Genomic DNA, 22529 nt, shown 5'->3' with positions numbered 1-22529 from the left:
GCGGCGAGGGGGACCGGATCTGGTGAGGTGGGATAGCGATCGAGATGGAGGGGGATCGAGATCGAGTGTCCATGAAATTTAAAAATATTCATGATAGTTCAAAAAGTGCCCATGAAATACAATCGAGAAATGAAGGCTACGATTTAAATACAATCGATCTTAGCTAGCTATCTGTTCACAATCTTCTTGCCCTTCTTTTTCGCAAATGGAGTTCTTCTGGGGAACGGACGTCCTTTAGGTAGGGTGGTCCTGCTTCTTCTTGTGGTGTATGCTGCTACTTCATCATCGTCGTCATGTTCGATCCTCGGGTCGCCATACTTGTCGAAGTCTTGCTCATTGTCTACTCCATCCATTCCGATGATCTTCCTTTTGCCTCTCCTCACGACAACACGACTGGGCTTTGACAGGTCGGTGATGAAGAAGCATTGGTCCACTTGGGAAGCCAGTACCCATGGCTCATTTTTCGCGGTGACATTTGTGCCCGCGGTCTTGGATTTGGCTTCGGGTATAACCATGGTGGTGAAATACCGGTCTTCTTTTAGGACGCTCTTCGCCCATCTGACAAGGAACATCGGGACCTTCTCTCCAGCGTAGCTCAGCTCCCAGATCTCCTTGATCCTTCCGTAGTATCTGTCCTTGTCGTTACCCGTGTAGGATTCCATCGTTACCCCGGAGTTCTGATAACCATCGCTCTTCATGTCCTTGGCCTCGGTGTAGAATGTGTAGCCGTTGATATCGTACGCCTCATAGGTCATCAGGTTGTGCTCGGCGCCCTGTGACAAGGCGAATATGAGTTGTTCTTCCGCGGAAGAATACTCATGTAAAGGGTACGACAGAAGCTTCTGCTTGAACCAACGCGTGATACATGAGTTGTGCTCTTTGAGTATATCTCCGTCCGTCCTCTGTTGGCCTCGGTCATTGTACGTCTTCTTAATAAAGGTTTTGTGCTCTACCACCCAAGGATCGACCACGTCTATGTGTTGTAGCACGACTAGGTTTTCTCTTTCAAAGTCGGCGAGTCGACCCTCGAAGTCGACATGCATTTCGCGGCGACCCTCACGGTGACCCCATCCAGCGAGCCTGCCGAGGTGCCTGTTGACGGGCAGACCAACGGGGTTCTCGATGCCTAGATAATTCGTGCAGTAGGAGATGCACTCTTCGGTCAGAAAGCCCCTGGCTATGCTTCCCTCTGGACGTGACATGTTGCGAACGTATCCTTTGATGACACCATTCATCCTTTCGAACGGCATCATGCTGTGCAGGAACGTTGGCCCGAGTTGGATGATATCGTCCACGATATGGACCAGCAGATGCACCATAACGTCGAAGAATGCGGGCGGGAAGTACATCTCAAGCTCGCATAGTATCACCACGATCTCTTCCTGTAGCCTTCTGAGTTGCCTCACGCCAACAGACTTCCGAGAGATGACGTCGAAAAAGTTGCATAGGCCAAATAGGTTTTCACAGACGTGCGCGTCCATGATCCCACAGATTGCAACTGGAAGTATCTGCGTCATCAGCACGTTACAGTCGTGAGACTTCATCCCGCTGAACTTCTGCTTCGCTGGGTCTAGGTATCTGCTTATCTTCCCCGCGTAACCGTAAGGAAGTTTTACTCCTACGAGGCAGGTGAAAAACTGCTCGATCTCCTCCTGACTTAGAGTGAAGCACGCGGGAGGGTAGTCATTTCCGGTCTTCTTGGCCTTTTTGCCTTTGCGACGACTTTCTGTGTCCTGCTTCGCCTCATCATCATCATCATATATAGCGTGAAGCTCCTGCCTGATGCCCATTGGTTTCAAGTCTGCCCTTGCTTTCGGCCCATCTTTGGTCCTCTCTGGCATGTTGAGCAGGGTACCAAGCACACTCTCGCACACGTTCTTCGTGATATGCATGACATCAAGGCTGTGAGGCACACGGTGGATCTTCCAGTACGACAAGTCCCAGAAAACAGACCTCGTTTTCCATACCTTCAGCAGCGGCTCTGGCGCCTTTCACTTCTTTCCCGGCTCTGGCGCCTTTTGCTTCCTTCCCGGCAGTGGGCAGTCTTTCCAATTTTTCAACAGCTCATCTATTTCCTCGCTGCTCCTCGTACGCGGGCGTCCTCGGGGTTTGGTTTCACCATCGAATAGATCCTTGCGTTTTCTCCACAGGTCATCGTCGTGAAGCCACCTTCGATGTCCCATGAACACGGTTTTTGAAGACCCGGGATCTCTATCTAGCTGGCGATACGTTGTGTCATCCATGCACCTGACGCATCCAGAATATCCGTGGACCACCTGCCCAGCGACATATCCGTAACCGAGATAGTCGTGCACCGTCGTGAGCAGCGCGGCTCTCATAGGGAAATATTCTTTCTCTGCGGCGTCCCACGTATTGGCTAGCGTTTTCCACAGCGTGTCAAGCTCCTCTTTCAGCAGCCCCAGATACAGATTTATGTCGTTCCCTGGTTGTTTCGGTCCTTCAATTAGCATACTCATGTGAATGTACTTCCTCTTCATGCACAACCAGGGGGGAAGGTTGTACATCCACACAAACACAGGCCAGGTGCTATGTGTGCTTCTCTGGCTGCCAAACGGATTGACTCCATCGGTGCTCGCGCCCAGCACGATGTTCCCTGGATCGTTCCCAAATTCTAGGTCTTCGAAGTTCAACGCTTGCCACTGGCTCGCATACTTTGCGTCATCTTCTCGCTTCTTCTCCTCCCTATCCGCGTGCCAATGCAGGAGCTTTGCTACATTAGGGTCCACGAAATACCGCTGCAGACGAGGAGTGATCGGAAAGTACCACACCACTTTTCGAGGAGCTTTCTTCCTCTTCTTGTATCGAGTGACGCTGCACACCGGACATATGGTAGACTCCGCGTGCTCGTCCCGATAAATGATGCAATTGTTCATGCACACATGGTATTTCACGTGCGGTAAATCCAGAGGACACACGATTTTCTTCGCCTCCTCCAAACTGGTCGGTCACTTGTTCCCCTAGGGAAGATGTTCGTGCCAGAATGACATGTTCTCGTCGAAGCATGCGTCGGTCATTTTGTGTTTTACCTTCGTCTCCAGAGCCATGAGCGTTACTTTCAGGCGGGTATCCTTGGGCCTGCATCCTTCATACAATGGAGTAACCGCGTCTAACTCAAGTTGATCCATCTTGGCTTTCTCTCGGGCGGCAACTCTTGCGTTATCCGTCTGCTTGAGAAGCAGCTCTTGAATATGAGAGTCCTACACCCAGCCCATCGATGGTCCAGCGTCATCTGCTCCGCCGGCATCATCATCTTCATGATCATGCTCGTCGTCTGCTCCGGCATCTTCCTCATCATCATGTCCTGCATCTTCTACATGATGACTGTGTACAGCATCACCGTCGTGATCATCTCTTGGGGATTCTTCGTCTTCTCGCCCGCCCGAGCCGTGGTAGTTGTCTTGCTGCCCTTCCTCATTTCTTGCCCGACCCCCATGGACGACTTCGTAGTCATCTTCATCACCTTGCCACCGATAGCCATCCATGAAACCACGCAAGAGCAGGTGGTCCCGCACCTGCCCGGATTCCGGGTCCGCAATAAGGCTCTTCAGCTTGCATCTTCGACACGGACATCTTATCTCCGTCTCGTTCTTTTGAAGCATCTCGGCCTTCGCGGACCTCAAAAACCTATTCACGATGCCTTCGGTCATCATGCGGACCATGGTCGCCTGCGGGGTAGAGCAAAACGATATTTTAGAACCAAGAAAAAATTTGGCATGACTTTCCCTAAAAATAGGACCAAAAAGAATGCTTAATGCCAAAATTTTCGCCGAAACGGAAATGAATCAACATTCCGGCAAAATATTGGCAACTATCACATTTCAAATACCGGTACACCTCTAAACACAAACACATATGCAACACCACAAACATATGCAACACCACGAACATACATAGATCTAGCTAGGCCATAAAAAGTGCATGTGCACATTGTTGTAGGGAGAACAACATAAATATAGCTTCCCCCCTTACTTACCTATCAAAACAAGGTAATTTAACCACTTAAATTGAATGAATCTATGGTGGAAATGAGGTGAAAAAGAGGAGGCACCCGAGACAAGGAGGAGGTGGAGAGAATGAAGTGGGGAGAAAGTGAGTGTGGGTAGGAGAGGCTGTCCAAAATATCTTGTTGCTATCTTGTTACAACTAGTAATGGCGCACTGTGTCTGGATGCGCCATTAGTATGTTTGGACAGGAGCGCTAGTTAAAAAAAATTGATACTAATGGCGCACCCTGGGCCAGGTGCGCCATTAGTAGTTTCAACTCGAATGGCGTATCAGAAGGTGGTGCGCCATTAGTATATACTAATGGTGCACCGCTTGTCTGGTGCGCCATTAGTGTCAATCCCATCTATAGCCCTTTTTCTAGTAGTGGTAGCTACTATTCCTGCGTCTTATACAATCAAGGGCGCATATTTCCACATATGAGTCTCGACGCTGAACCTATATATGGCCTGCCCTGCCTTGAAGAAGTGTTGGATTGCTTCAGAGACGCTGGACTTCTGCAGTTTGTCACAGATAAGGAACACTGGAATGAAGAGCTTCTGCTACAGTTATATGCAACTCTTCACATTCGAGGCTACAACAGGGATCCAAAGACTTAGGTCCTTGAGTGGATGACAGGCAATGTCCATCATGAAGCCAAAGCTCTTGATATCATTGAGCTCACAGGCCTGCCCACTCCTGGTGAATACTATGATCCAGGTTGTCAACAACACCAGAATGCTTTGGAGAGAATTTTTCAGAAGCCAGAACCCAACATGAACCAAATGTTGAGCATGATGAAGCCTTTGCCTCATGACGCTGACTACCCTTCTGAATTCTTTGTTGAAGACCTAGAGTATCTGCCTCGCACCATTTAGCATATCATCAGAAAAACTCTATGGCCCATCAAAGGACATTCATCTGCAGCGAAGCTTGAAGGAGCAATGAAGACTTTGGTTTTCTATATCTTCAATGGCATCAGCTTTAATGCTCAAGACTTCTTCATCAGGAAGTTGGCTGCATCTGGCTCCGACATTTTTGGTCTGAAGTTCTATGCTCCATGGGTAATGCGCCTTAGCAAGCTTCACTCTGCCATCAACTATCAGCCGTTTGCGCGCAATCATCTTGTCTTCTTGCCGGAGGTTGATCTGTCTGTTGAAGCTATTTACCCAGAGCCTGCTAAGGATCCCATTTATCTTCACAATGCTGATCACCAAAGCTTCACCCAGCCCATTGAAGGAGTTCAGGCAGTCTCGCGTGTTTATCCCTTGGCTGGCAACACACGTGCCCCTCGCGCTCAAACTGACACCACTGGAAGCACCATTGCTCAAAGTGGAATAAGGTCTCGTGTTCTCAATGACCGAGAGCTTCTCGTCATGCTCCACCAGAAACAGGACAAGCATCACAACTGGCTCAAGCGTCAGATGCAAAGGCTCTTGGTGGATGTCAACCGCATTCGCAATCTTGCCACCAAGAATGCGTTTGTCACTCATGAAACCTGTCGGATGTCGTGGAAGAGTTTGACATTGCTTAGTGCTGAAGCTGATCTACAGGACGATGGCTTCACCGAAAGATTCAAGTTTGACTCAACTCCTCCAAGGAATGCTCACTTGCGTCGGACTCCCTCACTTGAAGACTCTGACTATTCGTCCTCAGCTAAGACAGTGAATGCCAGAGTCATCGATGACCAAGATGATGCAAATTCACCTTCTCCAACTTCAGCGCGTGTCGACACTGCACCAAGTTCTTCTGCACCACCGGACCTCAACGACGACCCTGCTGCCTCGCCTGCACCTCATGGGAACGAGTTGGCGCTCTATGTCTTCAAACCTTTTTGTTCCTTACTAACAAAAGGGGGAGAAGCATATGAGTTGATAGTCTTCAAGCGGGTCCATATGGGTGGTTGCTTTACCTTTTGCTACTTTTGCCAAGTGCTTACAACTCTTGCTTTTCGATACATTTGGTTCTTTGAGTTGTAACACTTAAACTCAATGGTCGTTTGCTACTTATTTGCTACTCTGTGATGCGATGATAAATTCCGCATGTGCGATGATAAATTCCGCACTTAGGTCATTTTTTAGACGTCCATTTTTCATTATGCATGTCATTATCTTCGTTACATCAAATCATGCATGATGAATTGTCATCATAAGTTGAAGAGGATCTCCACAAGTATAACATGTCGTGTGCATTTGCATTCCAAGAGCAAATTACTTATATGCACATCTTCAGGGGGGAGCCTTTGCCACTTATGAAGACAATACCCTATCCTTTACAATTTCACATATTTTATTCCCCATTGAAAACTTCAACCAGTTTGTCATCAATCACCAAAAAGGGGGAGATTGTAAGTGCATCTAGTGCCACCCCTAGTTGGTTTTGGAGTATTAACGACAAACCTGGTTGAGGGACTAATGTGTTTGTGAGAATTGCAGGATAACACAGGTAGAAGTCCCTCATTGATTCGGTTTTCCTACTAGAGATGACCCCTAAAAATGTATGAAGACATTGAAGTCAAAGGTGGTATGTGAATACATTCACATTGAAGACTATGACAAAAGAAGACATCGCGTGAAGACTATGGAGCGCGAAGACTTAGTTGTTTCGTCGTTCTTTTCCTTCTTTGTTGAGTCATAGGAACCACCGTACTGTTAAGTGGGGTCCAAGAGAACCAGTCAGAATGACCGAAGTGATGCTTAACCAAAATCCTATGTCTTTGAGCGAAGACAATGAGAGAAAATCTTATCCAGAGCCAGATAAGTCAGCTTTGCTTGTAGCCCAAGTGAAGCTGCCGTGTGTGTTTGAAATCTGATCGTTGGAACACGTGTCAGTTCCTTAGTGACCCAGGGTCATTTCGGACAAATCAGGTCGGGTTTCCTAGTGGCTATAAATAGCCCACCCCCTACAACCATAAACGGTTGTCTGCTCAGAGTTAGTATACGACTTTTGTCGTTTGAGAGCAACCCACCTCGAAGCCTTTGAGAGAGAATTCCTTGCGTTGACAAAGCCCTAAACACCCAGAGCCAAAGAGTGTTAGGCATCACTGAAGTCTTCCTGTCTGTGTGATCTGAAGACTTATTACACTTGAGGACTATGAATCGTCCAGCCGGTTAGGCGTCGTGTTCTGAGCATCCAAGAGTCATTGTCGATCGCCGATGAACGAAGTCTGTGAAGGTTTGGAAGTCTACCTTGAAGACTAACCAGAGTGATTGGGCGAGGACTGGGTGTCCTTAGCTCAAGGAGAATAAGGTGAAGACACAGTCTTCTGAGTTGAATCTCAGCCTCCCTAACCAGACGTACAGTTGTCATAGCAACTGGAACTGGTCCAACAAATCATTGTCTTCAACGAGCCAATGGTTCCATCCTCCCCATCCCTTTATGTGCTGATTGGTCCTTGTGAAGTCATTGCTTGTTTGCATTAGTTATTTGTCTTCACTGTGTGACTACTTGTTCTCATTGGCTTCATACTATCTTCCATCCTAATCTATACTGCCTGGCTGCTATTAGTCTTTGTGCTTTCACTTCATTGAATACTTGACTATGGCTTGCTTAGTATAGTCTACCTTCTGCTGCCTGGTAATAGGTTTATTTCTATCGTTTGTCTTCAAAACTTCCATGTTTTGAAGACTTTTGTAAAAATCGCCTATTCACCCCCCTCTAGTCGATCACTAGCACTTTCAATTGGTATCAGAGCAAGGTACTCCCTTGTTCTGTGTGGTTCAGTTTAACCACCTGGAGTTTTAGCTATGTCGACTGCAGGGATAATCAAAGTCTCCGCTGCGTGCCCAGTCTTTGATGGAACTGAATATCCCTACTGGAAGAATAAGATGCGCATGCATCTTCAAGCCATTGATGTCGACCTCTGGTATGTCGTCAAGAATGGCGTCCCCAAGGCTGGTGAAGGTGTCACCGCTGCTGATGTCAAGAAGTTCGTTCAACTGGACTCCACGGCCAAGAACATCATTTGTGGTCATCTGACCAAAGGACAGTATGGCCGTGTGAGTGCTCTGGAAACATCTAAGCTAGTCTGGGACTGGCTCTCCAAGGTCAACGAAAGCGTCTCAACCCATTGAGATCAAAGAATCAGTGTCCTTCGCAACCTCTTCAACCGCTTCAAGAGAAACGACAATGAGAATGTTCAGCTCATGTTTGATCAACTCACTGACATCACAAATGAGCTTCAAGCCCTCGGCGCTACTTAGATCACCAAGCATGAAGTCGTCAAGACACTCCTGATATCACTTGATAACTCGTTTGACACCCTAGCCCTGATGATTCAAGAACGCCCTGACTTCAAGACACTCAATCCGTCTGACATACTTGAAAGGCTCAACACACATGAGTTTCAGCTATCTGAGAAAAGAGACATCTACGGTCCCAACTATGGGCGAACTCGTGCCTTGAAGGCAAAAGCTGTCTCCTCATCTGAAGAAAAATTTGATAGCAGTTCTGATGATCCTGAAGACATTGGAAAGGAGCTTGCTATGCTTGTGAAGAAATTCCAAAAATTCACCAATAAGGAAGCCTTCAGAAAGTCTTCACGATCAAGCTCAAGGAATGATGAAGCTTCTGCTCATGACAACAAGAAGAGAACATGCCACAAGTGCAAGAAACCTGGCCACTACATCTCTGAGTGTCCGCAGTGGGACAATGAGAACAAGAAGAAGAAGAAGAGCAAGGAGTATGATTCTGACGAAAAGAAGAAGAAGAAATACGCAAAGTCTTCTACCAAGTCTTCCTCAAAGTCTTCATCACACAAGAAGAGCTCATATGGCAAGGCTCGTGCGTTTGTTGGCAAGGAAATGGATTCAGAGGAGGAGTCCACTTCTGAGGAGGCGGAGGTGGAGTTTGAGGAGGAGTCCGATTCTGGCGTTGCAAGTCTGGCTACAACATAGGTTGCCAAGTCCATCTTCAACACTGAAGACAATGACTTCATCACCGACGCCAATGCAAATGACAAGGACTACTCCGCTCCCACCTACTACTTCATGGCACGCGGTGCCAAGGTAAACACACGCACTACTCACTATCAAACATCCAGTGAAGATGACTCTAATTGTGGTTCCAAACCCAGCTACAAAACACTTGCTAAAATTGCAACTGAACAACAGAAAGCTATGGAACATATTCAAAAACTGTTAGACAAAAGTGATGACCTGTTAGACGCTGAAATGACTCGATCTCAGTCCTTAATTGAAGACATAAAAAATCTTCATGCTAAGTATGAGGAACTTGAAAGTCATCATGAAACACTCTCAATAACTCATGAAAAGCTTTCCTATGATTATCTTCAAAGGAAGCATGATCTTGAGAAATTGAGAGCGGCTCATGAAGATCTTCAAAAGGAAAACGAGTCACTTCGCGCCAAACAGATCAGTTCCACTCAGGAAAGCTTTAAACCACCATGTCTTAAATGCATTGAGCGTGACAACACTACTTCTGTTGCTGGATGTTCTACTGCCGCTACTATTGCAATATCTTCAACTGTTGATGTGGTAACTAACCCCTCTACTGAGGATACCACTGCTATTGCTGATGAAAATGCTAGGTTGAAGACATTGCTTGAAATAGGGATGTATAAAAATCTCAAAGGGCATCAGACACTATGTGATGTCCTCAAAAGGCAGATCCTGAACTGAAACCCTAGGAAAGAGGGTGTTGGGTTCGAAAGGAAAATGAATGCTGATGGCTCTTACTGGAAACCTGAGCGGTACTGTAAGTGCATCTAGTGCCACCCCTAGTTGGTTTTGGAGTATTGACGACAAACATGGTTGAGGGACTAATGTGTTTGTGAGAATTACAAGATAACACAGGTAGTAGTCCCTCATTGATTCGGTTTATCTACCGAAGATGACCCCTAAAATGTACGAAGACATTGAAGACAATGGTGGTATGTGAAGATATTCACATTGAAGACTATGACAAGAGAAGACATTGCGTGAAGACTATGGGGCGCGAAGACTTAGTTGTTTCGTTGTCTCCTTTTCTTCTTTGTTGAGTCATAGGAACCACCGTACTGTTAAGTGGTGTCCAAGTGAACAAAGTCAGAGTGACTGAAGTGATGCTCAACCAAAATCCTATGTCTTCGAGCGAAGACAATGAGAGCAAATCTTATCCAGAGCTGGATGAGTCAGCTTTGCTTGTAGCCCAAGTAAAGTTGCCGCATGTGTTTGAAATCTGACCGTTGGAACATGTGTCAGTTCCTTAGTGACCCAGGGTCATTTCGGACAAATCAGGTCGGGTTGCCTAGTGGCTATAAATAGCCCACCCCCTACAACCATAAATGGTTGGCTGCTCAGAGTTAGTGTACGGCTTTTGTCATTTGAGAGCAACCCACCTCGAAGCCTTTGAGAGAGAATTCCTTGCGAGGATAAAGCCCTAACCACCCAGAGCCAAAGAGTGTTAGGCATCACTGAAGTCTTCCTGTCTGTGTGATCTGAAGACTTATTACACTTGAGGATTGTGAATCCTCCAGCCGGTTAGGCGTCGCGTTCTGAGCATCCAAGAGTCATTGTGGATCGCCGGTGAACGAAGTCTATGAAGGTTTGGGAGTCTACCTTGAAGACTTACCAGAGTGATTGGGCGAGGATTGGGTGTCCTTAGCTCAAGGGGAATAAGGTGAAGACACGATCTTCTGAGTTGAATCTCAGCCTCCCTAACCAGACGTATAATTGTCACAGCAACTGGAACTGGTCCAACAAATCATTGTCTTCAACGAGTCACTGGTTCCGTCCTTCCCATTCCTTTACTTAATGTTGGCCCTGGTGAAGTCATTGTATGATTGCATTATCTTTTGTCTTCACTGAGTAACTGATTGTTCTGATTGGCTTCACACTATCTTCCTACCTGATCTATACTGCCTAGCTGCTATTAGTCATTGTGCTTTCACTTCATTGAATACTTGACTATGGCTTGCTTAGTTTAGTCTACCTTCGTCATGACACCACAAGTGAAGAAGACAAACCACAGACCACTGACTTCATATGGTCCAAAGGCTTCATGCAGACAGAGGACTCACCTGAGTTGCACTAACACAAATGTTTTGCAGGGAAACCATACTCAGGCCTATGAGTATGAGTGCGTGTCATCAAACCGCCATGTTCATATGACCAGGAACTACTCTGCTTATTCTTATGAGTACTATTGTCCTCCTGCAAGACTATTTGCTAGGGCTCCAAAGCCAAAGTTCTCAGATGCTGCACTTAGACTCATTGCTTCGAAGCTACCCTTGAAGATGTGGGTGGCTAAGAAAGCTTAACTCTCTTTTGCAGGGAAGGGTCTCCAGCCAAAAATCAAATTCGTTTGAAGCTATTGCTGGGGACCTTAAACATCTTGTAGGGCGCAAGATCAAATGCCCAAATGGTATTATTATGTATTTTGTTTCCGAGTCGCTTGCTACTTGCCCTATCAGTCGTAACCTTGATCTAAGCTTTCAGAATCCACTTGCTCGTCAAATGTTTATGCTTCACAATTCTCTTCATGAAGCCTATCCTCCTAACTGCATTGTAGGGTATGACACCAGCTGCTTCAGAATGGATTATTGATAGTGGATGTACTAATCACATCACTGGCAAGCGAAGTCTTCTCATGGACTGAAGTTTACGTCCGTCTGACAAGAGTCACATCACATTTGCTGATACTGGTAAAAGCAAGGTATTGGGTCTAGGTAGAGTTGCAATCTCAAAGGATCAACACATGGATAAAGTAATGCTTGTTGAATCCCTTGGTTTCAACTTAATGTCTATCTCAATGCTTTGCGATTTAAACATGATTTTGATATTTGGAAAATATCGTTGCCTTGTTCTAATGGAATCTGACAAGTCTCTAGTCTCTGAAGTGTATCGGAAAGATGATTTGTATGTGGTAGATTTCTCAGCAGGACCACAGCTTGCCGTCTGTCTTCTAGCAAAAGCTAGCATGAGGAACTTGCACACTCTTGCAAAGAAGAAGCATATCATAGGCATCGAGGGCGTCAAGTTCAAGAAGGATCACTTATGCGGTGCATGTGAAGCTGGAAAGATGACGAGGGCCAAGCATCCCTCGAAGACAATCATGAAAACGACTCAACCCTTCGAACTGCTACACATGGACCTCTTTGGTCCCACTCACCACTCAAGTCTTACTACTACCGTTTGTCTCTATGGCTTCGTCATTGTTGATGATTATTCAAGATATACTTGGGTGCATATAATCCCCTACAAGACTGAAGTGCAGGATGTCTTCAAACGCTTCGCCAATCGAGCCATGAACAACTATAGCGTCAAGATCAAGCACATCAGAAGTGACAATGGCACTGAATTCAAGAACACCGGCCTCGACACTTACCTTGATACTTTGGGCATCACTCATGAGTTCTCAGCTCCATACACGCTGCAGTAGAATGGCGTCGTGGAACACAAGAACAGAACACTTATTGAGATGGCCCGGACGATGCTCGATGAATACAATACTCCAAGAAAGTTCTGGCCTAAATCCATTGATATTGCATGCCATATTATCAACCATGTTTATCTTCACAAGCTTCTGAACAAAACATCCTATGAGCTCCTCATTGGTAAGAAGCCAAATGTTAGTTACTTCAGAGTATTCGGTGCTAGGTGCTAGGATCCACATCACACTTCAAAATTTGCACCGAAAGCAAATGAAGGATTTATGCTTGGATACGGAATGGATTCGCACTCCTACAGATTCTTCAACCTCTTTCACTATAAAGTGGTTATAACTGTAGATGTGCGGTTTGATGAGACTAACGGCTCGCAAAGAGAGCACCTTCCAAATGTGCTAGATGAAGTTCCATCTAGTGAATCCATCAAGCTTATGGGAACTAGAGAAATCATACCGTCTGAAGCTCAGCCTGAAGAGGAACTCATCATCTCTGCAACTGATCAACCTGAAGACAATGCTCAGCCTGAAGACAATCCTTCCAACGATGAAAATGATCAGCTAGAGCAAAATCTTCGTCCTGCTCATCCTCGTGTTGCAAATGAAGTACAGATTGAGAAAATAATTGATAGCATCAATGCACCTGGTCCACTCACTTGTTCAAGGGCAGCACAACTAGCAAATTTTGTGGACACTTTGCATTTGTCTCAATATCTGAACCCAAGAAAGTTGATGAAGCCTGAGGGAGTCCTGGATTAGGGGGTCTCCGGACAGCCGGACTATCTCCATTGGCCAGACTGTTAGACTATGAAGATACAAGATTGAAGACTTCGTCTCGTGTCTGGATGAGACTCTACTTGGCGTGGAAGGCAAGCTAGGCAATACATATATGGATATCTCCTCCTTTGTAACCGACCTTGTGTAACCCTAACCCTCTCTGGTGTCTATATAAACCGAAGGGTTTTAGTCCGTAGGAAAACAATCACAACATACAATCATACCATAGGCTAGCTTCTAGGGTTTAGCCTCTCTGATCTCGTGGTAGATCTACTCTTGTAACACCCATATCATCAATATTAATCAAGCATGACGTAGGGTTTTACCTCCATCAAGAGGGCCCGAGCCTAGGTAAAACTTCGTGTCCCTTGCCTCCTGTTACCATCCGGCCTAGACGCACAGTTCGGGACCCCCTACCCGAGATCCGTCGGTTTTGACACCGACATTGGTGCTTCATTGAGAGTTCCTCTGTGTCGTCGTTGTTAGGCTTGATGTCTCCTACTATCATCGATAGCAATGCAGTCTAGGGTGAGACTTTTCTCCCCGAACAGATCTTCGTATTCGGCGGCTTTGCACTGCGGGCTAATTCGCTTGGCCATCTGGAGCAGATTGAAAGCTACGCCCCTGGCCATCAGGTCTGATTTGGAAGTTTGAATTACACAACCAACATCCGTGGGGACTTGATCTTCGAGGGATTCGAGCCACAGCCGGGCGCGCCACACTATCACGATGGGTATGACCTAGCTCTGCCACCGGACGGTACCCCAGAGGTCGCGCCCGCATCAGCTCCGACCCTTAGCTCGGAGCCAACTGCGCCGATTGAGGACGGGTGGCTAGACACCGCCTCAGGGGCTGCAGTCTCGACGGTGATCGAGCCAAACACCAGCATAATCCTCTGCGCGGCCAGTGATTCCAAGGTGCCGGACTCTCTTCCAGACCCCGAACCATCTGCGCCCCTGCCAATCGAATACGATTGGGCGCCAATTATGGAATTCACCGCCGCGGATATCTTTCAGCACTCACCCTTCGGCGACATTCTGAATTCACTAAGATCTCTCTCTTTGTCAGGAGAGCCCTGGCCGGATTATGTCCAACAGGATTGGGATGCGGACAACGAAGAAATTCGACGCCCACCCACCACCCACTTTGTAGCCACTGTCGATGATTTAACCGACATGCTCGACTTCGACTCCGAAGACATCGACGGTATGGACGACGATGTAGGAGACGAACATGAACCAGCACCTATAGGGCACTGGAAAGCCACCTCGTCGTATGACATATACATGGTGGATACACCCAATGAAGGCAATGGCGATGAGATAGTGGAGGATGACCCCTCCAATAAGCAACCCAAGCGTCGACGTCAGCAGCGCCACTCTAAGTCCCGCCAAAGCAAAAGTGGTGATACCGGCACAGGAGATAATAACACTCCGGATAGTGTAGAAGACAACAACAATCCCCTCCAGCAAGATTTAGAGCAGGAGGATGAAGGAGCCAGCTCTCCTGAGAGAGCGGCTGGCGGAGAGGAGGAGGATGACAAGTACATGCCCCCCTCCGAAGACCAGGCAAGCCTCGGCGACGATGAATTTGCCGTACCAGAGGATCCCGTCGAACCAGAGCATTTCAAGCGCAGGCTTATGGCCACGGCAAATAGCCTGAAGAAAAAGCAGCAGCAGCTTCAAGCTGATCAAGATCTGCTAGCTGACAAATGGACTGAAGTCCTCGCGGCCGAGAAATATAAACTCGAGCGTCCCTCCAAGAGTTACCCAAGGCACAGGTTACTACCCCGACTATAGAAAGAAGCATATGATACGGCTGATCGGCCAGCTCGTGGCCGCGATAGAGAGTCATTCCAGCCAAAAGTTTAGCCTCCACCCCAACGCCATCCAAATAAAAAAGCATGGGGAGATACGCCAGACCTGCTAGACATATGGGAGGACAAAGCAAAGCACTCAAGATCGATGTATGGATCACGAGGGCGCACCACTCTACGAGATGGTAAACGTCACGCCGGATACAGTAAAAGAAAATCCGGCCGGGCCGAACACAGCGGGCAGGACCCATTCGAGCTGCGTCGTGATATAGCCCAATACAGAGGCGCCGCACACCCCTTATGATTCACAGACGAAGTAATGGAACATCAATTCCCAGAAGGTTTCAAACCTGTAAACATTGACTCATACAACGACATAACAAATCCCGCAGTATGGATTGAGGACTTCCTCCTCCACATCCACATGGCCCGCGGTGATGACTTACATGCCATCAAGTACCTCCCACTAAAACTCAAAGGACCAGTGCGTCATTGGCTTAATAGCTTGCCAGCGGACTCCATTAGCTGTTGGGTAGATCTGGAAGCCGCATTCCTTGACAAGTTTTAGGGCACTTATGTGCGACCACCAGACACCGATGACTTGAGCCACATAATTCAGCAGCCAGAAGAGTCAGCCAGGCAATTCTGGACTCGGTTCCTCACAAAGAAAAATCAAATCATCGACTGTCCGGATGTGGAGGCCTTAACAGCTTTCAAGCACAACATCCGAGACGAGTGGCTAGCCCGACACCTTGGTCAGGAAAAGCCGAAATCTATGGCAGCTCTCACGACGCTCATGACCCGCTTTTGTGCGGGAGAAAACAGCTGGTTGGCTCGCAGTAATAACATATCAAAGAACCATGGTACCTCAGATACCAAGGATGGTAATAGCAGGTCACATCGCAACAAGCATAAGCGCCACATTAACAACGAAAGTACTGAGGATACGGTAGTAAATGCCGGATTCAAAGGTTCTAAACCCGGTCAGCGGAAAAAGCCATTCAAACAAAGTACGCCGGGTCCGTCCAGCTTGGACCGTATACTCGATCACCCGTGTCAAATACACGGCACCCCAGATAAGCCAGCCAATCACACCAACAGGGATTGTTGGGTGTTCAAGCAAGCCGGCAAGTTAATTACCGAAAACAAGGACAAGGGGCCGCATAGCGATGACGAGGAAGAACCCCGGCAGCCGCACACTGCAGGAAAGAAGAGGTTTCCCCCGCAAGTGCGGACGGTGAACATGATATACGCAACCCACATCCCTAAGAGGGAGCGGAAGCGTGCGCTTAGTGACGTATATGCATTGGAGCCAGTCGCCCCAAAGTTCAACCCTTGGTCCTCCTGTCCGATCACCTTTGATCGCAGGGACCACCCCACTAGTATCCGTCATGGCGGATTCACCACACCGGTCCTAGACCCAATCATTGACGGATTTAACCTCACTCGAGTCCTTATGGACGGCGGCAGCGGCCTGAACCTGCTTTATCAGGACACAATGCGCAAAATGGGTATAGACCCCTCAAGGATCAAACTCACAAAAACGACCTTTAAGGGCGTCATTCCAGGTGTAGAGTTAATCTTCAGAAGTGGTCTTCGGATCCCAGGATAACATCCGAAGTGAAGAGTTAATCTTCGATATAGTCCTGTTCCGCAGTGGTTATCACGTGCTGCTCGGACGAACCGCATTTGCTAGATTCAATGCGGTACCACATTATGCATACCTCAAGCTCAAGATGCCAGGACCTCGCGGAGTTATTACAGTCAATGGAAACACAGAGCGCTCTCTCCGAACAGAGGAGCACACAGCGGCCCTTGCAGCAGAAGCGCAAAGCAGCCTCTCAAGGCAATCTACCAGTTCGGCGTTTCAAAGCCCGGACACCTTCAAGCGCGCTCGGTGTAATCAGCAAACAGACCGCCTGGCGCGATCTGAGCTCGCGTAGCAATACAGCGGCCACCCCAATCCCAGCCCAACGGCGTTATTCGTGTCGCGCGTACATAGTTACGCATTAAAAATACCATGGGCACAGGTGGGGAGGGGGGGCACAACTGCGGCACGCCCCAAAACGCGGCCTAAACCGCACTAGGGGCTTCTCGTTTGGTTATTTGTCTTTTTCTTTCAGGACTTTAATCTCTGGAAACACTGTTCGGCAGCTCTATTGCCGAACACATGATACAGCAACCGCGGAGGTAGACAACTACGGAATTCCCAGGTTGATTACAGATTTCATATCATTCCTCAGCTCGCCCTTGGAAGGGACATAGTCCTACTCTTTTGCTTATTGCACTATCTGTATCACTCTGCTTTAATGCAATTTTTTAATATACAATGCATGACATTACGACTATTATTGCATTTTTGTTATATATATATGTGTGTGTGTGTGTGTTCATTAATGACGCCATGCAACCGTACACTCTGGTATGGCTAATGCACCAGGGGCTTACGTACCCACAATATGGTGTGAAAAGTCCAAACACTTTCACAAGTGCAGCACCCCGAACTTATAACATTATATGCATCAGCTCCGAATCATGTCTTTGGTCAAATGTTGGGTTTGCCCGGCTCCTATGTTTTGTTACCTTACGTCCCGCTCTATTGGCTAAGGTAGCGCTAGGAGAACTACTGCGCTTGTGCCCCGGTTCTGCCGGGTCGAGCCACTACTAGGGAAAAGCCTAGCAGCAACGCGGGTTTTCGGCCTTTTAGTAGCGCGGGCGCCGGCGCTACTAATAAGGTGCTACAGCTAACGTATAGCAGTAGCGCTGGTCCACCCGCGCTACTGCTACACAAGTGTTGCAGCAGCACGCTTAAAGGAACCTCGCTGCTGCCAATAGCTATAGCGTGCTTCCCCTGTGCGCGCTACTGCTACAACCACGCTGCTGCTAACTTTTCTCCACTCGCTACTGCTAATTTTAGTAGTTTTTGTTTTTTTCGGCATATTTGTTTTGTATTTGAACAGGCTTTATAGAAGAATCTTTAGCACATACAAATGTCATCATGATACACATACAAATGCCTGCGAGACCACAAATGTAATCATAGCATATACATACAAATAGTCTCGTCATAATCATCATCAAACACAAAGTGGTATCTTGTCATCATCTCAAAAATAGCGATACATGCAAGTCTCGAATACTTGCAACTACAACGTCATCCATCTAAACAAAGGTATACGTGAGAAGAGCTATCACTATGAGTGAGAGCGGAACTATGCAGTACATGAGATGGCGGTTACGAGTCCTCTCTCGCGCTAGCGTGAACCTCAAGTAACTAGCTTCTCCTTCTTGTCTGCTTTTGAAGCCTTTATGGCTGGCGTCCGAGAACCCATTCACTTGCGCCTGACACTCATGCCACTCGTTGTACACCCCCGGAACCTTCCCTTTGTACACGACATAGCAGTTCCATCTCACCATCAAGAAACTAGGTACCTGTTAGAGATGCATGTTCATGAAGAGGATGTACAATCATATATATGCAACAAAATATACTAGAGAACACCGAAAAAGAAAGGGTTAGCAACTAGATGCAACATACAGTACGCAAATTAATTAACTAGAGGTACGCAAGTCATCGTACGCAAACTAACAAAGTAGCGTTACGCAAGTTTGGCAGGGATCATGGACATCACAAAGTTGCATCGCTACAAATAGTATACAAGTTCAACCGACACATATCATCATCATCGGCATCATAAATCACTAGAAGTTCCATCCTTCCATATCATCGAGGATGGACCCTAGCTTCTTGAACGGCGTGAGGTCTAGACGTTGCATGCCTATGCGAGTTCGGACGTCAGCTCGCGATATAGGGCCGTGGTGGAACATCCCCTTCTCATGGACGACTTCTTTCATGATGATCGTCGCAATGTCGCTTTGGATGTGAAAGAAGTCATCTCTAAGTTTATAATCTGCTTCTCCATGAGATTCTAGCCACTTGTGGATATGATCATCATTTCTGCTTCTCATGCGAAGCTTTTAGTGATCCGTGTTGAACTGAATCATGAGATGGAGGATGTACAATCGATCCTTCTTGCTTGGTTTTGGGACATGGATGCAGGAGAAGTTAGTTTTATGCGCGAAACCCATGTTCTTGTTCCTTTGTTTCCTGATCTGCATGTGGCCTCCTCTAAAGCTGAAGCCTTGGAGAGCATCATTTAGAATATTCATTATGTGGGTGTAGTCTTTTTTCTCGTAGTCTCTGGAAGGGTCAAAATACACGGCGTGGGAGACTTGCGGATAAAGAACGATAAGGACGGCGCGCCCGTTGCTGCGGGGAAAAGACACCTCAAATTATTCCCCATAGAGAGAGAAGGAATGATTGAAATGTATGAAAGGGTTGTTCGAAACTGACTTACTTTGGATGATAAGGCACGAGGACAATTTCCCGGTCCTTATTCTGTACCATGAAGTTTTGGAGATAGTCCCTAGCAGTTTCACGCTCAAAGTTGCCGAGACTCAAGAAAGACTCGTGCATGTAGTATGGATCCGCCACACAGATTTGCGGGACTTCTTCACTGTTCATGACAGAGCTCATATGTAGCGCAAAAAGGCGGACGATTGTAAAATCGAGCCGCCTTGTCAGAAACATCTCAAAGATATGGTCAAACCACAGGAAGAACACCTCCGCGGGCCGTGTCTCGACGTAGCACTTCCCCTCAGGCACACAAGCCGCGTATGTCGGATATCCTAGATCCTCTGAGGCTAGTAGGCTTTTCTTAGTCGACAGCACATGGTCGTGCAGTCTCCTGAGATCCCCTAATAGTGCCTCCAGCAGTAGCATCGGCTCGCCCGTGAGATGGAACATGGCCGCACCTTTCACGGGTACACGCTCTTCAGAATGCATCGTTTGGCTGCTATGTGCTCTGGCTTGTTTGGAGGCAGCTATCTTCCCCGATCTCTTTCTCTCCTTTTTCTTGGGCATACCTTCTAGACCCTTCCTTAACCCCTGCCCCAGTGTTCCCAGGCTAAGTACTGTACGACCCTTGCGCTGGGGTAGTTGAGCCTGTGTTGAGGCGGCATCTTCAGGCATGTCCTGTGAGGATTTCAGGCATGGTCTCCGCACATGCTTGTTGATGTGTGGTTATTGGTGTGCTATCGGCCGGCTCCAGACGAATAAGTTTCTTTGGCCATAGCAGCACCCAACCCTTGCAGCTTCCAATCCGCGGCGGGGTCTCGTCGTCCGCTCCCACATGCTGTACTGGAGGAGGCAAATCCTCGTGCCCCGATTTCACACTGGACAACCTAACCCTAAAGTGCCCAGCAGGGATCGGCTGGTTGTGGAACGTGGGTTGCAAGGGGTCCATTATCATCCCCTTTCCCACGTCCACCTTCTGGCCTTTGATCAAGTAGAGTATGGTGCACGGGGTTTCTTTCGCCCGCAAACACATATGTCTGTGGCGTAAAACATCCGAAAGGAAACAAAAATGGAATATTATATATATATATATGGTGGTGCGACATGTAATTACCGTGATGGCGTCGAGCTCAGCCAAAGACGAAGGCCCACCGAGCACGCCAGAGACTGAGGATGGGCTGCTATGAGCGGGAGCGGCTGCGAGAGGAGGCCCGGTTGCATGGGCAAGTGATGGTGCGATGATGTTGTTGTTCATGGAGTTTCTCCCGTTGAAACTCGGCAACGGGAAATCATGTACCGTCTTGTCTGGATTTTCCTTCGTCCAGTTGATGATAACTGGAACCAAGTTAGTAGAAAAATCATTTCTGCAGGCAGTTACAGCTGCATTGACATCCTGCTGTAACAACTCATATTTGTCCTCGGCTGCTTTTTCGCGTCCTGAGCTACTTTTTTCTCGACCACAAGCTTCACCTTCGCGTCGATGTCTGCCTAACTAAACTTCTTTTTCTGCTTCTTGGCCTCCGGGCCCTCGTTGTAAAACACCTTCCATGTGGCGCCATCTCCAGCGCCGTGCACACGACCATATTGCGGCCGCTGGCCCAAAGGGAGTCCCTTAAGTTCGTTCAAGGCCCGGTTGAGAGGGGTGTCCCACTTGGGCCTCATCGGAGAAGTAGGGTTTTTGGCTGCAAGCTGGTGTTGCTTCTCCAGTAGTCTAATCAATTTCCTCATGATCTTGTCCATGTAAAAAACCTTTTTCTCCTTGTCCCACTTGTAGCGGGCCCAGATGAAGTCATGCTCCAAGGGGTTGGTGAACTTCGTGAAGGGGTCTGGGAGACCCGCGGCTTCACGTTCTGTGTCCTCCTTATCCCATATGGGCCTTTTACTGAGGTAGCCACGGCTTCTGAGGTGATGCTTCCCCGTGTTCCTTTGCTGAAGGCTCTTGAATTTCGCAGCCTTAGCCTTGGCGTCCTCGGTAGCGCAAGTGTCCTTGAACTTTTCGAACTCCTCTTCCGTAAGTGTCGGATTTTCCTCCAGAATCTTGGACAGGGGTTCCTCAGCCTCAATAGCTCATTTCACCCTCGATTTCCAGGAGGCCAAATCATTGCTGAACATGCCCATGGCGTGATTGTTAATCTTTTTCATCTTCGGATCATCCCATGGTTGTTCTATGTTATCATCCCGATCGGGGAACTTGAATCTCTTGTGCAACTTCGTTAGGAGCAACCGCGTCAAATGTTCTTTACTCCTTAAGTCATCATCATTGATGCTCGCGCATTCCCGTAGGATGCATCCTACTTGGTTCGCATAGCACTTGCAAGGTTCTTCCGGCTCTAACGGCTCACACTTGCCAGGTGCCATCTTTGTGACCACAAGTCGTCCAATCCCTAGTTTGTTAGGTTTTCGTATCCTCTGCTTCTTATGCCTCTTTTTGGTGCCGGCATCGGCGCCGGTATCTTCCCCGGTGGTACCTTCCCCACCGGTCTCGGCGCCACCATCGGTGTCGGTGCCGTTGGTGTCGGTTTTGGCGTTAGTACCATCATCGAGCTGGACCTGCAAACCTTGCTTAGCAGTCAAAAAGTCGAGGTAGTCTTGTTCACCCTCATAATCCATCTCGTCTGCATCTTGGTCAGAAGGCCCAGTTTCTTCGTTGTTCGACATGTTTCCTATGATTAAGTGTCCTCATTTATTTCTAAAAGTATGAATAAATGAGAAATGAGATAAAAAGAAATCTATGTGCCAGCACTCGATATGCCAACTATGTAGCACAAATCATGCCTTTATTCACGGGAAATTTCGGCATGACCTTTGCTAAAAAATGGACATATGGAGCGCCTGAAATTCACCGGAATGGAAATGAATCAACATTCCGGCATAACATAGGCAACTCGGATCATTTACCAAAACATGACATGTCCAAAACATGACATATCCACATATCACATGTCCAGTTCAAATTTGCATATAAATTCAGCAATTTTTGAAACCTATCTAAATTCATAACTAAATAGATAACCTAATTACCACAACTAAAACCTAAGTAAATTAACCCTAGCTAGCAGAGAGAGAGGGGGGGTGGTTTACAGAGGGTGCAGGGCGAGGAGGCAGGCCCGACGACGGCCGAGGTTGGGACAGGAGGAAGCAGAGGAGGGAGGCGAGGGCCGACGGGTCGGGGGCGAGCGCCGGCGCCGGGAGCGAG

The sequence above is a fragment of the Triticum dicoccoides genome, chromosome 2A (assembly GCF_002162155.2).
Source record: "Triticum dicoccoides isolate Atlit2015 ecotype Zavitan chromosome 2A, WEW_v2.0, whole genome shotgun sequence".
NCBI lineage: Eukaryota > Viridiplantae > Streptophyta > Magnoliopsida > Poales > Poaceae > Triticum > Triticum dicoccoides.
Note: the sequence above shows the minus strand (reverse complement) of the source record.